The sequence below is a fragment of the Calypte anna genome, chromosome 5 (genome assembly GCF_003957555.1).
Source record: "Calypte anna isolate BGI_N300 chromosome 5, bCalAnn1_v1.p, whole genome shotgun sequence".
Classification (NCBI taxonomy): Eukaryota; Metazoa; Chordata; class Aves; order Apodiformes; family Trochilidae; genus Calypte; species Calypte anna.
In genome coordinates, this window is record NC_044250.1 from 9,458,506 (window position 1) to 9,479,310 (window position 20,805).

The following is a 20,805-nucleotide window of genomic DNA, read 5'->3' on the forward strand; positions in this document are numbered from 1 at the left end:
TTTGTATGGCAAACATGAAGAATAATCCTCTTCTAGTTTACATGTTGTTGTCTTCCAGCTGCTTAAACCAGAGTGCCAGCCAGGTCCTGTAATAAAGAAGCCCTTCACAGACTGCTTGTTCATTACAGTATATTGAAGGCCCTAATTCAGTATTCAAATATAACTTAACTTTAGGTTAGGCCTCCTGTAGTCAGGAGAAAACGTAAACAGTTTCCCGGTTGCTTGAGATCTGGGGCACCGAATTGCAACATAAATGAGGGAGAAAAATAATATTGATAAACACAATGTTAGTGTGTTTGAGATGTTTGTTTGATGAGCTGGAGAAGCATATAGATTAGACTGCTTCCAGCTTAGCTGGAAGCTGAACATCTTTCTTTGAGCATCATTCCTTGTTGTCATTGGTCTCCTGGAGAGGTGGAGGGGTTTGCCACATTGCTGCACTTGTGAAAGGTACTTAAGGTACTTGAAACAGCCCTCCCATGTTGTTTTTGTATTCATTTTATATTCCTGCCAGGTACTTGTAGCAGTAGTTTGTTGTTTGGGAGGCAGATTATTCCTTGTATGTTGAAATCTAAGCTCCCACCATTTTTTTTTTTTAATGTCTGGTGACACAGTACTCCTTTTGCAGCTGAGTAAATACATTTGTCCCAAGAAGGCTGACAGCTGAAATAGCTTTTGCTTTGAAAACACATTCACATCAGAATCCAGATCAGAGTTACCCTTAACTTCCTGTGCATTAACTCGTCAGAAATATAATGGAGGTATGTGAAATGCTGGATATTTACACCAGATTTTCTTGTCATGTGGGATGACAGACAGATCAGAATATCTAAAGACAGCATCAGGGGCCTTGAGTAAGCTGAAGGTGTCCCTGCCTTTGCAGGGGAGGGTAGGAACTAGATGATCTTTAAGGTCTCTTCCAACCCAAACCACTCTCTGATTCCGTGGTTCTCTTTTGTTGATGGGGAGGCAAAACCCAAGAAGAGTTTATCGTGAGTACTCAGTTTGGGGTTCAGAGAAGCAGACTTATGTAGGAAAGGTCTTAACCTGAGCACTGTGTTCCATTGCAGACAATGGAAGGAAAGTTGGCATGTGCTTAAAGTTCAAGAGGTGTGCAATGCTGGAATTTGTATTTCCAGTTTCAGAACACATGTTCTCTTTATTTTTCTTCTGTTCCTGTTATAATTTGGTTAATATATATAAATGCTTACATAATAATGAAATATTTCCGTGCCATAATTGTATTTTGCAATACTCTAGGTTCTGCTAACAGCTGCCATCCTGCCTCTTCAGTATGGCTTTGACACCAAATGTCTGGTGCAGGTTTCTCCTCTGTGGGACCGGCAGAAGCACACGGCTGGGCGTGCCAGGGAGTCGGTCCCTGCCCCGCTGACTGAGGCCTGGGTGGGGGATGTGTGCTTTACCCTGCTTTATCGCTTGTGCCATGCGGGGACCTTCCTTACCCTCTGGTGCGCTCGTTGCCCCACGTCCTGGGGTGCGGGGGCACGGACACGGATCGTGCCTCCGGGCGGGCACCCCCGGCTCCACTCTCCCGGGAGCAGAGCGTTACAAAATCGGTGTTGAGAGGGGGCTGGGGTTGAACCCAGGTACGCGGAATGAAATTCAGAGGCATGCCGCTGCCTCTCTCTCCCCTCCCTCTTTCTCCACAGGTACTGTTACTCCGAAGCTATGCCGGGGAGATCCACAACGCGGCCAAGTGCCCGTGTCCACCGCCCCGGGGCTGGCCCATCCCCGGCGCCCTGATTGAAACCATCTGCCCGGCTCCCGGGCGCAGGAAGCGTGCCGCTCGCTCTCCTCCTTCCTTCCTTCCTCCCTTCCTTTCTTTCCCGAAAGCGGCTCCGCGCGGAGAGCAGCCCAGCACTGCCAGTTTTTAAAATAAAAATTAAGCTGTATCGCTCCTCCAGGGTAGGGGGAGGAAGAAGCTTATCAGACGAGGGGCTCGGTTCATCTCTCCTCTGCCCATCGCAGCTTCTCGCTGGCCGGCCGGTCCTGCCAGGATCCGGGTTTGGGGGCGGGGGGTGGGGGGCGGCGCCCACCCCTCCGTGGGGCCGGGGCCGAGCGCTGCCGGCGAGAGCTGTGGCCCGGCGGCCCGGGGCTGCCCGGCCTCGGCGGGGCTGCAGCCCGGGCAGGGCTGCTCTGGGGAGCCGATTTCTTTGTTAGCTGCCGGCTGACTGGTTCCCATTAATCTCCCGCACTGGCCGTGGCCGTCTCCACTTCCTGCCTTTGCATACTTCTCTCTCCCTCGATCTCAATCCCTTCCCTCCCCCTTCCCTCCCCCCTTTCTCTCCCTTTTCCCAGCTTCACTAAAAAAGCTACAACCGCCCGTGCCGCGGGACGGGGCTGCAGGAGTCCGGCGGAGGGAGCGCACCGCTGCGCGCCTCGGTAAGGGCCGGGGAGCTGAGCTGACTGCTCGGTGGTCTCCTCTGGGGACCCGGGCAGGAGAGCGGGGCTCGGGGGGTGTGGAGGGGGAACGATTGACCGTGCTCCGGCTTGCCGACCTTATCCCCTGAGGCCGGCCGCCTACCGGGAGCGGGGCGGGCCGGTGATGCGCGGCGGCCGGAGCTCCCCGGGTCCTGCGGCTTCCCGGACCGCATAGACCCCGCGACAGAGGAGCCCCGGGACCCTGGCGGGGGCTCCTGCCCTGCCCGGGGGAAGCACAGCCGGGCGCGGGGTCTTTGCGCACGGGCGGAGCCGTGGGTAGGTGGTCCTTCCCCGGTTCATTCCGTGCCATGCGGGACGTTTCTTCTCGTGTGGGTGACGAGGGCAGAGACATCCCGGAGGGACAGAGCCCACGAGACCATTTTGGTGGGACCGGGTGAACTACAACCGTGTTGGGGAGCCAGCCCGCCGAGTGTGGGGCTCTGATCCGGAGACAGACGGAGCTGTGGCGCTTCTTTTCCCCTCCAGCGCCCACTCTCATCGTCTGTCCAGCCGGCTGTAATGTTCGCACGCGTGTTGAAAAGGGTAGAGGGGCCACCTGGACTCCAGCGGAAGCCCAGGATGCCAAGACAGATCTAGCTGAAGAGCTAAGGGAACAGCTTCAGCAGCTCACTCGGTGGGAAAGACAGATGTACTGCTCTTGGCTCCGTACCAAGCGTTTGCTTTACTAACGAGCAGTGGGTCACCACAATCAAAGAGTAGCAGCTACATATGAGCGAGCCTTCTTATGTTTACTTCAGTTTTATCACTGAGATGTACTTTGAATTTTAATAGCCAAATGAAACAAAGCTGGATGCACAGTATTATTGCACGGAGTACGGCAGTAGTAGAGTTTTCTACATCCTTGTTTTACTTTTGGACTGACTTTGGGAAATAGATTTCATTCATTTTTATTCTGAGTAGTTAGTCTTTAACTTCACCTAGATATTGAATAAGCCTGTAAGAGCTACCTGGTGTGATCAAAACTTGTGAAAGATAAAGGGTGGGATTACTGATTGTTTGATTTCTGATGATACAGAGTAGGATGAATTGAAGTGAGGTTGATTTGCCTTTGAGATTTGATAATCTTTTGATTGTTCATGGTTAATACACATAGCCAGTAGATGAAAATATTCTATAAAGTGGAGATAAGTTATAAGAGAAAAAGCAAAAATATTTTATATTTAAGGTGAGTTTTGAAAAAATCATGTATGTTTTAAGAGCATCAAAATTTAATTTTCCTTTTGATGATCAGGTTGTGCAGGTAACAGTGGAAATCAGTTACCAGGTTGAAGGGTGAATATAGGATTTATGCCTTTGACTATTTTTCCTTTTGCTTTAAGATTAATTATTTAACAGAAAACTGCAACACATTTCAGCAATTATAACTTGTTGATCAAATTACCTAAGAATACAATCACCTTTTAAAGCTAGCTACAGTCTAGTTGTTAAGAGCAACTAGTCCATCAGGAAACTGTCATCTTGCTTCTGGGGTGGAAAAAGTTACCTCTCAGAGTATAGAGGAGTGGGGAGGTAGGCTTCTTAGGAAAGGGTAATGGGGAAGGTTGTGCTGGGCCCCACTGTGGCACAGAGACTGCCTTGCATGTATTCTTTCCTCAGATACAGAAATAAGAGGGCCTGGCTTTCTTCTGCTCTCTTCAAGGCGCTAAACTCCACTGCCAGTTTGCTCAGTGTAGTTGCTGTCATTCCTGGTGCTGGGAAGGAGAATCACCTTCTGATCCCTTCTTCCCAAGTGACATGTTTGGGCTGTGGCTGCCAGAATTTGCTCCAAGGAGCTCGGGACCAAGCATTGCCATTTCCCTTGGAGCAAGTGACTGTATCATGTACTGTAGCTCTTTAAGGAACGTGTGACCCCTTATTATTGGTGACCCTGTAAACCATTGTGTAATCTGTTGACTGTAATGTACCATGCCAATTTATCCTTGGTTGGAAAGTCTTGCCAAGGACTTGATGGAATAGCATGATTTTATCCACTTTATTGTTTTCATTGTGTTTCATAAACATCTAAGACCCTCTGGGAAGAATCACTGGGGCGGCTGGGCCTCCTTTTCTTAATTGCTGGTTAAATAAATGTTGCCAGTTAAAAAAAAAAAAAAAAGTGGTATGCAGGATCTCAGAATGCCTGGAACTGCTAAGCACTCATGTTTAGGAAGCAGCACTATTTTTAGTGTAGGGGCATTTAAAGAAAGGATACTAGCCCCTTGTGAAGAGGTCACTGTGAAGTGCACTGAAGAGTCTGCTTTTAACTGAAGAGCAGAACCAAGTTTCCCACAGCTGTGTAAAGCTAAAGAACCAGATTTGTACTTTTCCTACTTAACTGAAGAGGGAGGGGATGGACTTTTGTTAGTTTACAGCAGTGGGAGTAAGGAGGCACAAATTCTTATCATACAAAAAAAAAAAAAAAAAAAAAAAAAATCCTGGTCTTGGTGAGGCACTTAGCTTCCTGGTTCCCTCCAGTGAGTGTCTGCAATAGAGACGTAGGGCTGAAAGGTGTTTAACACTTTCTGAGGGCTGAGGCCTGAGAATATTGTGTATTCCTCACGATTTGTGTTTGTGGAAAGTCACAGCTCTCTTGAATGGGTCTCTGTCATCCTTATCTATGGTTAAAAAACTGGGGTAAAACTTTAAAAGGAAAAAAAATCCCTGTGAATGCTGAGAACTCAAAGTGATTTGGGTTCCTAAGTAAATCCTGAATGTTATGGGACTGAAGTTGTTAAATAAATTAATTTGGATCAAGAGAAAACTTTCCTCAACTTATCTGAGAAAGATGGAGACAGACTTTGTAGTAGGGCCTGTACCAATAGGATATGGTATAATGGTTTTGAACTGGAAGAGGGCAGATTCAGACTAGATGTAAAGAAGATAGTTTTTATGATGAGGGTGGTGAAACACTGGCACAGGTTTCCTAGAGAGCTGGTAAGTACTTCCTCCCTGGAAACAACCAAGGTCAGGTTGGACTAGGCTCTGAACAACCTTATCTAGTTGATGTCCCTTCTTTAAAAATGTACCATATGATAGCTGAGTCAAGTTTCACTCCAAACTTCATTGATGTCTTGTTTAGATTACCAGTTTAGATTACCAGTTTTGGGTTTTCTCCCATTTCAAGTTCTCAATGCCATGTATGTTAGTTTTGTCTCTGTGCTGCAAAGTGTGTGCAACTGTTGCTTTTTCAGATATTTTTGGTCTCCAGTTGGGATTTAGTTGGCAGTGCAGATAGAGGCAAATTTGGGGAACTGAATGCAAATATTTACATTCTCTCTTTGGCCTGGTCCTTGTGCTTGTAAACACTCATAGTCGTATTGAACTTTGGTGAGGTTTTAAGTGACTTTGCCAAGCCTTGGAGAGTCACACCCTGCAAGACCTGAAATCTTCCCATTTGGGCAGAGTTTTGGGTAGGGTTTTTGGGTGTATGTATATCAGATCAGAATTAGAACTTGTCAGTCTTACCCTTAACCCAGCAGCAAAATCTTTTCCTTCTTTTATGTTAGTGAGATGTGACAAGTTAAATCTCATGGCAGAGAAGTCTTGCCCACTTATGAGGTGCCATGCAGGTGCTGGAAATCCTGGTCTCCTGTGCTGCTCTCATGTTCTGCCCTGATAGAGAGGGACCATGGAGAAGATTCTCCTCCCTCTGTAGCTACATTTTCCCTGGTCCTGGCTGTTTGGGTGTGCAGAAAAAAAGTTTGAGGATTGGTTTGAAGAATGAGAATGTTTTCTCACGGAGAATCACCTTTGAGTCTTCTTTTCATTCATACAGACTTTGAACAACTGTCAGATTTTGTTGGAAACCCTTTATTCACTAGGGACTGAGCCCCAAAGTTTTTTTCTGCATTGGCAGACTTTCTGAAGTCCCTCTTACATTAAACAGTAGAGATAGGAATCAGCTGGTACATTAACACTTGGTGGCCAAATCACCCTGTTGTTTGGGTGTGCTTTCCTATTTAAGGCTGTTGCTGTTAAGCCAGGGCTTGAAATCAGATGTGACAGTTTAATTGCAGAGAGCTTGAGAATACAGATAGACATGACTGCATTGCAATGAGTTACTGTAAGAGTTCCTATTCATCAGTTGAGATCTATAACTTTGTATTTTTAGTCAATGTAGTTTGGAAGGAGACTGCATTAACTGAATCCTCAGTGAACATGTTCAGAGTAACCTTTGTTCTCTATCTGGAGCGTATACCTGTATAGTTAGAATTGTTCAGGGAAATGAATGCTGTAATTCTTATAGTCAGTGTTTCTTATTCATTCTGCTGTCAGCTTATGACCTTGGAAGTGTGTTTGTTAGGTTGAGCAACATAGGAAAAGAATAGATGTTAATTTTTAATGCTGTCTTTCATCATTCTGTGAAAATATGTTGGTTTGAGCTGTATCTGCCTGCTGCCTGTCAGCTTCTTTAGTGTAACTGAGACAAGTGAAATTGTGCAAATGGAGAAATCTTTGAGGGACATGCTGAAAGCACAGTGAGTTTTTGTCAGAAATGCACCCTCTGTGTCTCCACACACAGAGGAACGGGATGTTATTTCAGTTGAAATATATCTGTGTCCTGATTTCTCTTTAAAATGAAGATGTAAAAATGCTTGATGGATGACAGTTGAGTGTTAGTGCTGGTGCCAACACAGGAAACCAGGTCTTTGAGCTGAAACATTTAACTCCCATCTTATTAAGAACATTCATTGTGTAAAGTCTAAATGCTATTATTAATGTCATAATTTTGATGGGGTCATCACACTGAACTAATGGTTTGCATTTTTTTCCCCTTAAAAAAAGTATTAGTTGTCTTCATGAGACATCATCTACATGTCACAATCAGAGGGGACAGATGCTAACTGCTAGCATTGTGCAAAGCACCCTGCTTGGCCTGCTATTCCAAGTATTACGACAGAGACCAAAATACTTTAGGAGAGCTGCCCTGGAAGATCTTGCAATCCTTCTCCAGTGAGAAGCAGATGTTACAAACATGGACTCTGCTCATTGTTCTGAGAAGTCCAAGTCAGGAGATGGATCTGTTCTCTTGGTATTTTTGCTTTTAACATAGTTACTTCTTTGAGGGAGTGCAAGTAGTTTTTTTGCAAGACAGGATGGAGTGAATGAGGAGCTCTAATGATTTGATCCTTTGTCCTGATGGAAACTCTTATCACTCAAGGTCACTGGAAAGCGGAATCTATTTGGCCTGAAGTAATCTTACTTTCTGTGGGGACACAATGTGTTAAAGAAAAATGGGGCACATGTACTCTCTGTGTGTAAAAGTGCCTCATTTATGCTACAGGATTGTAATGATCCAAGTTTACCAGCTCTAGGCTCACAAGATTCTGTTAGCCAGTGCTGTTAAAATGCTTCATTAATGGGCAATGTTGCTTTGAAGATATGGCAGATCAGCAAAGTGCAAAAGCTTGCCAAATCTCCTGAGTGAGGGCAGGCTCTGATTATTTCCACTGTTAAGTTGCAAACTGCACAGCAGTTCTGCATCCCAGTTAACATTTTGCTTCCTGCTATATTCCTGTGTTGTTAATTTGATTCTTTGAGCAGAATATCCCCCATGCCACTCTAACTGTGCAAGAAACAGGTAACTTGAAAGAGAGGCAAAATCAGAGTAGGAAAGGAGAGAAAGGGACCAGAAAGTGGAGGCCTATAATAATCTGAACCTCCCTTTAGGCTTTATGTAAATATTGCTTAACTTAATCTCCAAAACTGATAAAACAGCATTCAGTACTTGTTGATATAGTTTGTGCACCTTTAATATTGTATGCATATTTTTCTATTAATGTTTTATGGATTTATCCATCATTGTTTCTTTTGTGGAAATGAGTAAATATCCTGAATTACTTGATTGTAAGGCAAAGAAAGTCAAGGACAAGCACTAGGAGTGCATGCTGTTTCCTCAGCATCTCTCTTGTCTGAAAACTCCTGTGATACACCTGGGTACTCCTGAGCACAACTCCATTGTTGGTTTGTTGTTTTTTTCTTTTTTTTTTATATTAGCAGACCTCGGGATATCTTTAAGTCTCCCTTCCCACCTTCACAGGTGTTGTGCTTCAGCTCTGCCCTCTCCTGTATCAGGGATAGATACTGAGGGGTTTCCTGCTAATTGGTTTGAGTGCTTTGTAATCTTCTGAACCACCTGGTATGGGGATGCTCCTGTATATATGACTGTCTTATTTTTTCCATTGGGCGGGTTGTTGTATACTGTGATATTTCTGATGACAGAAAAAACAAGGATGTTAATACCTATCATAAAAACTCAGTCTGTGTGAAAGATGACAATTTAATTTCTGCTCTGGTAAAACCAACTTCTCTTTTGAAGATTAATGGTTCAATCCATTATAATTATTTTTAGGGGAGAATGTAATTATGCATGGAGAGTTTGAGATGAACCAGACTGTAGTTTTTGGCAGAGTAGTGTTGACCCAGGACTACTGTTGATAGGCAGTTATGAAAAAAGAGAGAATCTGTCCTGTTCTTAAGTTTGGAGAGATAGAAAAGCTTTTTGCCCTGCAGAAGTGTATCTGAGCTATCAGGCTGGAGGTATGCCCAGTAAACACAATATTTAGATTCAGTGGCATATTCATGTGAAAAAATTAAGATACGTAATTAATTCTGAGGGATATGCATATTCATGAGGCCATGGATAACAGATAAACCAGCAAGAATCTAGCTCTGGATAGCTTAGTGATTTGTCTTGGACTGAAACTTACTTTTGCCTTTCTCATTTGCTTTGCAACAGGACAGGTTGGCAACCACATCTGCTTGTCCAGCCCAGACAAACATGGAGTCAGAAGGTTAAGCTGGGGTGGAGACCACTCGAAGCAGCACAGTTTGGACCAGGTGAATTATCCCAGCAGATAGACAGTGTCTGCTCAACTTGCATTCACCTGGCACTTGATTTCTGGCTGTGACTTTTCAAGTTGTTTCTGAATCCAGCTCTTTATTTTCTTCGCCCCTTCCCCCTAGTTACAAAAAGAGTAAAAGACAAGGACATGTCAGATGTTTTGAAAGAAAGTTTTTGTGGAGGCTTAGCATGATTCTGAATGCTGGGTGGTCAGTGAGAGACTTTTTGATCTGAGGCTCACTGACGTAAATGAGATACTTCTCATACCCTGTTGTTTTACACAACAAAGGGACTTACCTCCCTAACTTCTAAAACCTGAACACAGGAATCCTACACCCAGGGCTAATGGAAATATGTTCTTTTCATCTCCAGGCTTCATTATGTAGATTGTAAAAATCTGAAGGAGGAGGTCTTTTGAAGCAAATTAATGTGAGTGGTTTCTAGAGAAGGGCAAGCGATAACAAAAAGTGATCTGAATTCTGGCAATGGCAGAAAGGTGATGATTAACTTTTTTCATTTGTAAATCTAAAAGCACTTAAAATGTGAATGAAGTGCTTATACCTTTGGTAGATGAAGAAAGCATTAATACAGATGGGACTGCTCAGGAAGGCAATCCTGGAAACAGATAAAACCTATTCTCCCCATTTTGAAGTCTTAGGAAAATCAGAAATACACTGTGAAGCAAAATATTTTATTTCATGTTGAACTGTTAGTAAATACTCAGAGCAGTGATTTTGAGATGACATTTCTGCTGTCCTTCAGTTCTTTAAAAGGCTTGGTTTTTTCAACTAGGTTATTTCAAGTGAAGATACTCAATTTCAAAATTTGTATGATTAGGTGTTGAGACTAGCAGGATAGCTTAGACTTTTAGCTCTGTGTTTCTTAATTACTTAATCCTAAATATTTATTAATAGGCTAATGCATATAGAAAGATATGCTGTTAATCCACCTTTTTTTTTTTTTTCCCCTGAAAAACATGAGTTCTTCTGTATCGACTGATGTTTGATTTTTGAGACCTATTCATAACCATTACTTTTGGTTACTAGCCTATAGTTTTGTATCTACTATTTTTCATCTCCCTCCCCATTATAAACCTATGTCAAGAGGCAAAGATATACTCTCATACATCAATGTGCAGCCCAGGTCGTATCTTGTGTAGAGTATATTTACTGTAACTATTCAAAAGATAATAATTTATCCATATCATTTCACAAACATTCCAGGCAGCATTTGCTATATGTTCACTGTATTAGATGTAAATCCCTTTTTATGATGTGAACAGAGGTTAACTTTGATACACAAGTTAGCATAGCAGATGTTTCTGTTATCCCTAAACTTCATTTTGATCAGGGTACTGGAGGAGACAAAAGCCCTTTCTGCATTCACAGTTTCCTATCTTTATGGGTTCTCAGTCTCTACAAAGTCCTAAGCAGGCTACATCCAAATAGAATAAGAAACACTCTGGCTTTTTGTACAACCCTGCTGAGAGTTTCTAAGTCACTTATGAGAATTAAATGCTCATTTTCCATTAAAGGCAGTCACAAAAATCCTCAGTGTGGCTTTGGCTTAATTGCTTAACAATAGAACATCCAAATGCTCTTCTTAGATGGAACTCAGGATCTTCACATTAGGAGTGTGATTAAATATTACAATCAAAACCCAGCAGCTTATTGTTTCAGTGTTTTCCTTGTATTAAAGATGCTTATACATGTCTGTATTTATCTCTACTGAAACAGAAAGTAATCTCTTTCTTAAAACAATATTACCCTAAAATAGCTGTTTTACTCCTCTTTTCAAATTAAGAAGAGAACAGCTTTGCTTTGTAATGTCAATGGTATTGCACTCTTATCCCAAGAGAGTAATTTCTTTTTCAGAAGCAACTACTGTTTAGACAGTGCCTATAGAAAGATGTACACCGAGGTTAAGAGACACTGGTTTGTAAATCTCTTCTCCTGTTCCCTGTTTTGTTGTTCACTCACTTAGAGGTTATTCCCTGCAACCTCAGTTTCTCTGTGCATCTCTAAAGAGATAATTGATGTATTCCTGGCATCTGCACATTAAAGAAGCAAAAGTTACTAGATGCTGTATTAGGCTATTTATTATTACACAAAACTTTGCAGTTAGTTGCATTTCTTTCCTAACCTGGAAAAGATGTGATGGGCTGAAATAACACTCTGAAGGCTGATGGCAATTTTGCTGTGATGTTTCAATGAGCAGCAGGATGAGCCTGGAAAGTGCATGTGACTCGGGGATCTCTGAACTTAGGAAGGCAGTACCTGGTGTTTGTTCTGTGCTGACACCTCTAGCCAAGAGAAGAAAAGGTGTTGACATTGGAAGGAGCTGCAGCTCTGCTCCTCTGCCAAGTATCAGGTGAAGCCCGGAAGGGAAGGAATAGTACTGATGTGTGATCCAGCAAAAAGTATTCAAGGCTACTCCCGCGAAGCATCTAGACCCTTCAAAGCACCTGAAAACTCATATCAATTGCCAGATGGGCACTCTTGTTAGAGGTCAAACCGTACAGATTTTCTAGGCCTGTTAAGGTAGGACTGTGCAGAGGCATTATGTTGGGTTTTGTGATGCAGCAGGAGCTCTGACTTTCCTTTTTCTCATCGCATTTCCCACTGTCCAGTAATTGTAGCATCTCTCAGGTTTCCCTTTCATTTAAACAAAATAGTACAAATCTGTTTTACAATTAAACATGCTACATAAATATCTTATTTTACTCCTTTGTTACATATGTAACAAATCTGCTTGGCAGCCACTTAGTAGGAAGGGGTGTACAGGTCTCTCTTGCATATTTACTAGGCTCTAAAATTTTCAGGTTCAATGGGCTTTTCGATAACACCTTCTCTGAAAAGCTTTTAAATTACCTTATTTATTTCTGAATCTCTTGGATTTGCATGAACTCTGCTATTTTTTAATATATAGTGCCTGTTTGGATTGCTAGAGTGACTGTAGTCCCCTGAAGTGAAACCCACTGCAACTTTTCCAAAATACATTTTTGTACAGTGCAAATGTATTGCCCTTGGGTCTTTTTTTTTTTTTTTTTTTTTTTTTTTTTAAATCAGGTAACAGAATCTTTTAATTACATTCTCAAGTGAGCTTTTGTTTCCACAGTGTCTCTTGACCCATGCTCATTACTACAGCTGTTTTTCTTCTGTCCCCTCTGCTGTAGAGGGGATGCAGTGAACTGCTCTCTTTTCCTCATACAGTAATTTTTCTGGCCCTTTTCTATGTTCATGTAGACATTTCCATGGAGCTTGGATAATGAGCTGGGTTGGCTGGCCTTTCATGACAGCACTTTCTTGTATTTATGAAAAGTTTCTTTTAGCAGCATACTAGGTTTGTTGCTGCTCTGGAAACTCTCATTTCCTTGTAAGCAGATGGTGGGAGATGGTTTAGAAAAGAGGACAGGCTGAGTGGCAATATCTGGCTTGGATGGGGGAAGAAGTAACACTAAAGGAACAGAAAATGTTTTCAGCTGGTATATCATGAGACCAAATGGAGGTGATTTGAGTATACTTGTGGCTTGTTTTCCTCGGAGTTGTTCTCTGGCCTGAGGGAATCACCCATGCACAGTCTCCTTGGTTGAAGCAGTTTGTGACCTGCCCCCTGGCCCCACAGCTGCTCCATCCTCAGGCAGTCTGGGCATGTCTTTACACTGGGCCAAATGCCAATTGCATATTTGGGACTGAAACCCCATCCGCTGTTTTTTGAGCCAGAAAAAAAAAATCCCTAAAATGTTCCTGTCCTTTATATTTGGTAGAGGATGTTGTTCAAAACAGGGGAAATGGAAGTTCTAACCTTAACCTATAGAAATACTTGAGTTATCTCAGCGAAGTTCAAGTGCATTAGGAGTACGTGCAAAGAGCATCATCCTGTGTTTATTAGAGGAGAACAGTGAAGTAATGGAAAAAATTCCCAGCAAGGTGAAAGCGAATTTAGATCTACCCAGTGGTTTTGTTTCCCATTTGGAAGCCTGATCCATTCATTTTCTGTACCGTATTTCATAACAATAGAAAGTGAATTAAAAGCAGGGACAAGTATATTTTTCCATGGCTGATACGTTAGAAAGATCAGGGTTACCTGTGCTTCTTTAGGGCCAAGTGATGCTCAGTTGTTTTTTGCCTGAGAAGAGCTGTAAAAAAAACCATGCTTTTTAATACATCAGTTTTCTGTTCTGTTTGTCTAGAAAGCAACTCTTGGGAGATTGCTGCACTGGCAGGAGCATGCTCCAGGTTGGAATTTGCAATGACCACCTTCAGTGCTCTTCATTTTTTTGTCAGGGTGAATCTCAGTCTTTCTGCAGTGATGTTTGAAAGATTAGTTAAGAAGAGTAGCCTGCATCCCACTTACCTCCTTCTCACAGTCTCTCTTACTCCACTATATGTAAAAAGGTGAAAAAAATACCAGTATGGTAGTGTTTTACCCTCAGTTACAGAAAAGTGTACATTTTTCAGCAGGATAGGAAGCAGTTTGTAATCTGCCTTTGAATTAGGACTGATGGGTTTGGCAAGGCAAGGCGTGTGATGTGAAACTGGTTTTTGAAAGGTCCTCTAAGACTTTGTGACTAAATAGTTTCTCATGAGCTAAACAGTACTGGGAAAGGCTTACTATGTGGGCAGGAGACCTCCCAAGAGCATGTTTGGTTCTGTGATTCAGCATAAGGCATCTGTCCTCTGAACAGAAAAGACATCTATCAGTGGTCCAGCCAGGAGCTGAGGGCACGCAGAGTCCTGTTGGTTACAATGGTTTTCAAATCATATGTGGATCAGGTGATGGACTTTTAGTGACTTTACACTTGTGCCTTTCTGCCTGAGGAGTTATTACGTCTCTTTGATCTAAACAACCATTCTAGGCACTCTGAGTTTACAAGAATGTAATAACGATTGCCCTGCAACATTAAAGTGTCATCTAAAGTTAACACAAGCTCAGCCCACCAACACTATTAAACAGTCATAAACAGTACAGATTAAGTTACCCAGTAAATCAAACCAGGAAAATATCTCCCTTCAACCCTTACCAGCCCGCCCAGAGACTTGTTGCTTTTGACCCCTCCTTGGAACATTACCAAATTTGGAAACTTGGGGTATTTCTGACCAATTTGGCATCAAGCACAGGGTGCTATTTAAATTCTGGTTTAGTTAACTGCACTTTTGTATCCATGGATTTCCCCTCTTACTCTAAATGGATACGATAATATTTTTGCCTTTGTGCCCTCTATACTTCTGTGGCTCTGTACTGTTAAATGAGAATTATATCTGAGGCAGTGATTTTGCAGAAGCAGATGAAGCAATCTGTGTGAGTGCCCACTTTCTGCTATTTATTTTTCCAGGTTGCAAGGTTAATAATTGTTAATTGCTTTGAAATTCTTCCTTGAGGAATATTGTATGACTTGTAGCACTGGGTCAAGGAAGGCTTGACGTGAAGATGTTTCTTGTATGTATTTTGAAGTGTTCTGCTTGTGTTTGTGTAAGTGAAAACACGTAGCTTCAGTGCAGTGGTTTTAAATTGCAGTTCTTTATAGTACTTTGCAAAGCTAATCACAGCCATTACTGGGCTAATTGAAAATTTTTTATTAAATGAAGCATAATTAAAATATGCTATTTTGATGGTCCTGAACACTTTGTGCAATTAAGTTGCTGCTAGGGAAGCTTCCTAAGGGGCAAGAGTGGGGTAAAGGCATAACTGAAACAGAAGCAAACCCAGCAACTGCTTTTTATGGGAAAAAGTATGCACGGGCACAACTGTCTTGTGCAACACAAGTTGGTTTTTTTCATTCAAACGTGATAAAAAAGCAAAGAATGAAACTGTGGTTATTGTAATGTCCTTGAATGACTTTGGCTATTTGTAGACTAAGAAATCAAAGTGGAGGGAAATAAAATGACTTGCATGACTGGAGTTGATTAATATGCCAAAGATGGAGCTGGGGTTTTGAGTCCTCTGGCCACAGAGCTACCTGGTACTTCAACCATAGTTCTAGAAGGTACTTATTTTACCACTTTTATATAAGCATTATTATTGTTTTTCAGAAATTCATCTTATAGTTCTAAGGAAAGTGTGTAGATAAATAGTAACAGCGAATTTCTCCTTTTCAAAGGAGAGGGAAGATAAGGCTAAAGACTGAAATGCTTACACTGTAAATGAAAACAAAACATTAAATTGTTTCACTGCTGATATATTTTAGCAGTTCTGACTTTCTCACATGACAATAGGAGTTTGTGAGCAGAGGTGGAACTGGAATTAATTTCCTCAGACTATAAAAATATGAAAACGATTCCTTCTATTCCATCTCTAACAATGTACCTGTTATGACACTATCAAATAGTTGGCAGGAAAATACTAAGATATATCTGTGGCAGGATAAATTTCATGTTGAAGTTTTTGAAAGTTATCTGATGAGCTAAGTAATGCTGTGCTGCTCTGCTCCATCTTCTTTTAGGTAATTCTGAAAGACAATGCTTTGCATTTCTTTGATGTCTATGAAGTGAAAACAAGGTACTGCCTTCAAGTAAGAAAAGGTCTTCCTGTAGAAATTAGCAGAGCTTAAATGCTCCACTTATTGTCTTGACATTTTGTTTTATTGTTCCAGTATGCAGAGAGGTCTCTGGAGGTTTCTAAAGTATGCATGAACAAGAGAGAAAAACTCACTCCTATTTTCTTTTGGGAATGTTGAGGATTTTAGCTTGAACACAGGCCTGGCTGTCTCCTAACCCCATCTCTGTCATTGCTATTGGCATTGGCAGGAATTTGGCATAGCACCTGCCTACTTCACCTCCTGCTTTTCCTTGCGTTTTGTCTCTCTGTCTTCATCATCCACGTCATGCTGTCTGTTAACAAGTCCATGGCTTCCTCAGATGTCTTTTTCATTGGTTGCCTTTTATTACCTTTATTCATATTCCAATGTAGTCTATAAGCACCAGTTAGTGATTGAAGCCAGATTTCTTTGCCATTCTACATGCATAAACTGTATATGTAAGCACAGAAGTTCCTTTCTGGCTGGATAAAGGTGGCTATAAGAAGTGCATATGGAATATAGTACCATTTATTGGTAGTATACTAAAAAGTGGTCAAATATGTCACCCATTAACAATTCTCAAAGGTTTTGAGGTGACTGGTCTCTAAGCAGGTTTATACAGTGTTGGTCTTGAAAAATTATGTATGGGAATCTTCATTGCATATGGGAGAGAAGTTATGTTTATATCCCAGAATATAAATGAGATGCTAACTTGAATAGCTTTGCAGCATGGAATGTCTCTCTTTTCTTCATAGCCTTACATAGTTCAGTGCTTCCCCTACTTCATGTCATCATGCCTGAAGAATGCAGACAAATGACTGGAAAAGGTTTGCCTCCAGTGCTGTTAGGCCATTAAGGTTCTTGGCCAAAAAGTATCCCTGACCTCCCTGGTCAGAGGAAACCACATCAACAGCAATAGTTTTAAGGGGGATTATAGCCAGTGTGTCTCAGCTGTTGTGTATGAGGTTTAAGGCTGCCTAAAGGGACAGAGCAAAACCTGCTGTAACTCTTGTTCTCATTTAGCATGTGTCCAGTGAAAACCTTTATGCTTCGTTTCATGCAAGGATGATGTCTATGGAAGATACAGGGAAATATTCTTCCTGTGTCTGTGTTTTTGTAAAACTGGAGGATACTGCCCAACAAAATCCTGAGAACAGAGCATCTGTTGGCATCTCCACATGAGGAAATTCAGCTCTTTGAAGGAGCTGGGCTTCAGTTATGAAACTGTGTAATTGACACTGAACTGACTGAGCTGCAATTTTTTGTCTTTCAAGCTTTAGGGCAAACTACTTCAAATAAATCCATGCATGTGGATGTGAAGCACTTTCATTTTTCTGTTGGGGAACACTCAGTGCAGCTTTTTGCTAAATGTAAATTTTCCCTGAACTGGAGCTGCCCTGTGGCCTTGAAGCACAAATGAACCTTTACCAGGTGTGATCTGAGAGAGTATGCAAATGGATTGTGTTCATTGATCATTGTTTTATTATTTTATTTTTTATGTAAAGACATTTTGAATGTGGTCACCATTATGTACAAGTATCTGCAGAACTGAGTAACCTTTGGGAAAACTGAGTTTTGGTTCTTTGAGCAAGCAGGCAGTGTTGAAATGGAGCAGTGCAGACATGTTGGAGCCTCAAATCTGTCATCTTGGAGAGAACATACAGGGCCTCTCCTCTTCCAGGTTTCCCTGTGGGAAAGCTGGACTGCCTGTGAGAAACCCAGGACACCCATTCCAGCTCTCTTTTGCACTTCATTGTTGTTTCTCATAGTTTCTTCCCAAAGAACATGAGGGTATCTTTTTTTGTAGGCATGTATACCAGAATGACCACCATAGGCTCGAAAGGCCACTGCTGATGAACAAAGTCCAACTTTACCTTCTGGGAGGGAAACTGCCCCACTGCCTACATGTCCAAAATAGAATATGTAGGCAGCATACTGCAACAATTTTTTTGTATGGCTACTTACAGACAACTCTTTTCTGGGGGAAAACCATTGATCAGTGGTACACTTTACTGTGTACACTTCAGCAAGAAAATATAATTTGTCCAGATTTACCAAGGAACAATAAATCTCCTGGTGTGTCAGGAAACCATTGTGGGGAATGACTTGTAATACCTGGACACAGTGTTTGAGCTGCAGTCTGATGAAATAAGGGGCTGTAATTCTAGTGGTTTGAGGAAGTAGTCTTTGGGTTAAGCTCTTGGGAAACAGCAGTGTTGCCTTAGACTTGGGAATAATTTGTTTTATTTTAATGAAAAAGGCTTTTGTCATGGCTTTTCTTTTTGAGAAATGGTGTTTGCTATGCAGGATATGAGTCACTGCAGAGGGACTGGTTCATTGATTTTAAAGGTGTTACCTCTTTACTTGACTAAGCAAGTAAAACTTTGCTACTAGCCAGGTGGTGTCTGAGACTGTTACAGGCCTAACATATCTAGAGAGAGAAAGCGATTTCTTTAGCAAGGTGATATTCTAAATAAAAGGCAGAATTTGGATTCTGTCAGTATGTGCTACTGCCAAGTTCTGGAAAAGGAGAAGATTAGCACTCATACTTTGCTAAGAAGCATGGACATCACTGATTTTTTGGACTGGAAAAGAGGAAGGAAGTTTCACTTTGGGATAACCTTTTTTTTTAATTCTTGAAATATAACCCTAGTAATTGTGACATTTTTTTGAACTTTGAAATTGAAGTCCAACTAAATTTAAAAAAAAAGTACAAGAAACATCTATGAAGGTGCTTATGCAGTTTATACCATCTTACCATTTTGAAAAAAACAAAATTGAAACATGCATGTGTAATTTCTCTGTTGACCAAATGCCCTGTTTCTGTCTTATATTAGTTTTGCACATCACTGTGTCACTTCAGAACCCTCAGTAGCTTCTGAAAGTTCAGTGAACATGATAACAGGTATCTTTCTTTAGCAGAAATCTGCTCTCTGGAATTCTTTAGCTTAACTTAAGAATAGAAAAGAAAAAAAATTGTTTTTTTGCTTTTTTTTTTAAAAGATAGTGCATAAAGGAGTGAAAACTGAAAAAAACTGCTCCAGAACTGGCCTCCAGTTTTCTGCCATTGCCTTCAGCCTGTGCTCCCCATGGGCAGTGTGCTGGAGTGCTCACAAGGATTGCTGTGCATCCTAAGGAAAGTTCTCTGTCCTCGTTCTAGTTCTGGTTTTGCTGTGGGGCCACAAAAAAGTGCCTTGCCACATTGCATTTAGTAAAATGGCAGAAACTTTTTGTAATTTGTTCCCCCTGGGATAGCAAACTTATTATAAGTTTTGTTTTCGTCCTCAGGTTAGCTTGGAAAATCTACATAGCTGACAATATAGCTAAGTGTGAATAATTGAATTTACTCCTCTGCCCTTTCTGTAAGCAGGAAATTTATATGTTTCTGTGATGCAGTATTTCTATTCAGAGGAAAGATGCTAACTTGCAAATGTGCCTTTCCTGTTCACTACATCTGGTTGTGTAAGCAGGGATATTTTGAACTCTTCCTGAACCAGATCACTATCTTACCCTGGGATTAATCACCAGGAAAACCAGTGACCCAGATCCCCAAAGCTGCTCTGATACCAGCATAGCTGCTGTTGCTTCAGCTCCTCCATGGGTGAAAAGCAAGGTGCTGAACACCTCTGGAAAAGATTTTCTGATACTTCTTCCTCCAAACTTCACCTTCAATGCCAGCCCCTCTGGCTGTAATTCTTGGCCCATTGGGCCAGGGAGGATGACCAGTGAAAACAGAGCTTGGTGTCTATGGTACTTTTGGGACCTGAGACAAGAACTGTCCTGTGAGGGAGGATGAGCCAGGAGCTGAGGGGGAGCACTGCACGGGCAGGACAGTGCCCTTGCTGACCATGGTGCAGTCCCATGGTGTCTGAGCAGGGTCAGGTTGGTGACAATGACAGGTCTCATTGGCAGCCCAATGATTGCTTAGCAGATGGAAAGGGAAATAGCTGAGTCCACCTTCATTTCAGACAGCAAGCTGGAGCCAGCAAGGACAGTGCTGGGCATGAGCAAACCCACCCCCTATCTCAGCCTGAGCTGAAAGGAGGCTTCTGGCCCTTTGGGCTGTGGCTGTGTGAGTGCAGGTCCCAAGCCAGGCTGGTCAGGGCATTTAAAGGCTGTTGATGCAGTTGGGGCCCCAGCAGCTGCTCTGATGTGAGCCAGGCACTGGTGTGCTGATGCCATGGGTTATTTACTATGTATGAAGTACAATGGTGCCTCAGGTGTCAACAGCCCTGGAAGGTTCCTCTTGGGCAGTCAGAGCCAAAGCCTTGATATTGGGATGTGGACCTACCCCTTTTAAGTGATGCAGCAAGTGTCATTTGGACCCTGTGGCTCTGCTTGTTGGAAAGCTTCCCAGGACTTTACTAGTCCAGTGATTAGAAATGTTTTTCTAGTTTCTGGCCTAGAATTACTCTTGGCCGGTTTCTGTCTAATTTGTTCTTGAGTTAATGAGAAGAAAATGGATGCAGCTAATGAGGTCTGCCTTGGGAGCTTGTTCAAAAAGCTTCCTTAGGAGGTCACTGTCCTGGTCTTGGAACATCAGCCTGGTGACTCTGCACTTGCCTGAAATATTCAGTGCAGTTCTGATGTCCTTTAAATTGAAGAAATGTGCATCTGACCTCAAGATTGGAGAAGCATCTGGAAAGGCCCATGTTGACTTCAGTGGTCTTGAGAATTAAAGCCTGACAAGATTTGCATGGAGCTGGCACCACATGTTTCCCACCCACAGCTCAGGCAATGAACATGTGTGCACAAGGCTGGTGCAATTATAAGAGAGTTCAAAGAAGTGATACAACCAAGGAGAAATTTTTGTAGGCTGATCTGTGCCTCAGCAGTATATACATTTTCACACAGCTGCAATCTGTAGTGTGGGGCCTCTCCAGAGAAGGGAACATCAGAAGCTCCCTGGTCCCCCAGCATATAAGTTGTACACACGTGTTCCCTGGGGATGGGTATGCACTCACCCCATGTGGGGTTCCTGTGTGCTTATTTTGTGAAAGTC

General features: G+C 42.2%; 1 protein-coding gene across 2 annotated transcripts in view; it reads left to right on the top strand.

The window, feature by feature from the left end:
• The first annotated feature begins 2,105 nt into the window (after positions 1 to 2,105).
• Positions 2,106 to 20,805, top strand: part of ST5 (suppression of tumorigenicity 5) — a 120,563-nt gene continuing 101,863 nt past the window's right edge. The window contains exons 1-2 of one of the 2 annotated variants that reach the window (XM_030451220.1): positions 2,106 to 2,403; positions 9,182 to 9,282. The gene's annotated coding sequence lies outside the window, so the exon portion shown is untranslated. The remainder of the gene's footprint in view (positions 2,404 to 9,181; positions 9,283 to 20,805) is intronic. The other variant, XM_030451221.1, reaches the window with a different exon arrangement.